Source organism: Rhinopithecus roxellana, unplaced genomic scaffold (assembly GCF_007565055.1).
Source record: "Rhinopithecus roxellana isolate Shanxi Qingling unplaced genomic scaffold, ASM756505v1 contig3387, whole genome shotgun sequence".
Classification (NCBI taxonomy): domain Eukaryota; kingdom Metazoa; phylum Chordata; class Mammalia; order Primates; family Cercopithecidae; genus Rhinopithecus; species Rhinopithecus roxellana.
The window spans coordinates 26,092-28,344 of NW_022142493.1; the positions used below are offsets into that span (position 1 = coordinate 26,092).

The 2,253-nt window shown below is 41.5% G+C and overlaps 1 non-coding gene across 1 annotated transcript; it reads right to left on the reverse strand.

Moving 5' to 3' along the window:
* Positions 1–416: 416 nt before the first annotated feature.
* LOC115895870 lies at positions 417–548 on the reverse strand. The gene has a single exon (XR_004055956.1). It is a non-coding gene; the product is annotated as a small nucleolar RNA SNORA64/SNORA10 family (small nucleolar RNA).
* Between the last annotated feature and the right edge of the window lie 1,705 nt (positions 549–2,253).

The window sequence follows — 2,253 nt, forward strand, 5'->3', positions numbered from 1 at the left end:
TTCTTTCTTTCTTTCTTTCTTTCTTTCTTTCTTTCTTTCTTTCTTTCTTTCTTTCTTTCTTTCTTTCTTTCTTTCTTTCTTTTTTTTTTTTTTTTTTTTTGAGATGGAGTCTTGCTCTTGTCGCCCAGGCTGGAGTGCAATGGCACGATCTCGGTTCACTGCAACCTCTGCCTCCTGGGTTCAAACGATTCTCCTGCCTCAGCCTCCTGAGTAGCTGGGATTACAGGCGCCCACCACCACGCTTGACTAACTTTTGTATTTTTAGTAGAGACGGAGTTTCACCATGTTGGCCATGGTGATCTCGAACTCCTGACCTCGTGATCTGCCAGCCTCACCCTCCTAAAGTGCTGGGAGTACAGGCATTACCCACTGCGCCTGGCAGCATCCATTATTTTCTTTTCTTTTTTTCCCCCAAAAGCGATCATACTCCTAGAAATGGAGAGGCCATTCTGGGCAGGTCTCTTGTAATTAAGAGAGCCTTCCTCTGCCTCCCAGAAAACAGGCCAAGCACACACTGGACCTGTGTGATTAAACGGAGCTGAGAGGCCTATTTTATGATTTTAAAACTCGTTAAGTTTCTTTAGTCACCATTAATCTCTGCCACAATCACATGTATCGCTCAGGCCACCACTATCAACATTACTTCTTAGTTTCATTCAAAGGAATGCTGTCAGATATGTGCATTTCTTCTACCCTGAAATCCAGATAAAGAATTTTGATGAATACAAAATATGGAATTAGTTTTTTAGCTGAAAAACAATTGCTCAAGATCTTGGTTGGCCTGGAAGGAGAATTTATTGACATTTGCCTTTGTTTTTCTTTTTAACTAGAGTGTGCTGGGCTTCTCCCCTCCCAACTTAGAAAACAGATGGCAGTTCAGGAACAGTTTTTGTTTTGATTTTTTTTTTGAGACGGAGTCTTACTCTGTCTCCCAGGCTGGGGTGCAGTGGCACGATCTCGGCTCACTGCAGGCTCCGCTTGCCGGGCTCACGCCATTCTCCTGCCTCAGCCTCCAGAGTAGCTGGGACTACAGGCGCCCGCCACCACGCCCGGCTAGTTTTTTGTATTTTTAGTAGAGACGGGGTTTCACCGTGTTAGCCAGGGTGGTCTCCATCTCCTGACTTCGTGATCCGCCTGCCTCGGCCTCCCAAAGTTCTGGGATTACAGGCGTGAGCCACCGCGCCCCGCCAGGAACAGTTTTTAATAATCTAACTTCACAATAGACAGATCTGATAGGTATTAATATAAGAGAAATAAACTATTATAAGCTAATGCTCACTGTGAGCTCTGTGCTGTGCTAGGTAGGACAGCATTTACTTAACTGTGCAACTAATGTTTACTCAGTGTTTGGTACTTCTTTTAAATGCAGCTTAGCATAATACAGAGGTTGTCCAATGTCCGTGGACTTTGGAATTACCTGAAGAGAATGTGACAAATGTTTCGCCACCCCCAGAGTTGCTGATTCAGCTGATGGGGATGAGGGTTGAGCATCTGCATTCCTAACACGTTCTCAGGTGATGTTGATGCTGCTGGTCTGGGGACCACACTTTGAGAATCACTGGAATTGTAGTTAAAAGCAGTGACTTTCCTATCAGACTGATCCCGATTTGAGTCCTCTAACTTTGGATACATTTTGTAACCTCTTGCCATTTCATTTCCTCATCTGTAAAATTATACCTCCAATATTAACTATTTTGGGGATTAAATGAGATGTATGTGCAGTGTTTAGTACAGTTTTTGATGTATTAGAACTCAGTAAATGTTAACTGCTACTACTGCAGCAATTACTTACAGTGCTATTGTTATTACTAAATAGAATTAGAAAAAGACTGATTTCAAAATCATTTTTAAATTGTCAATGCCACCTCTTCTCTTTACCTAGAGCTGAGTGCCAACATCTATTATAACATCATAATGAGATTAATAACTAAGACTCTAAGGAATAACATATTGGATTTTTCATATTATTATGAAGGTTCTCCATCATAACTTAAGAAAAATATATAAATTATGTGTCATTTTATATTTTAAAATTATTATTATTATTAGTTATTGGAGACAGGTTCTCACTCTGTCAGCCAGACTAGAGTGCAGTGGTGTGCTCATAGATCACTGTAACCTTGAACTGCTGGGACCAAGTGATCCTACTGTCCAGCTAATATATATATATATATTTTTTTTTGAGACACAGTCTCACTCTATTGCCCAGGCCGGAGTACGGTGGTGTGATCATGGCTCACTGCAGCCTCCATC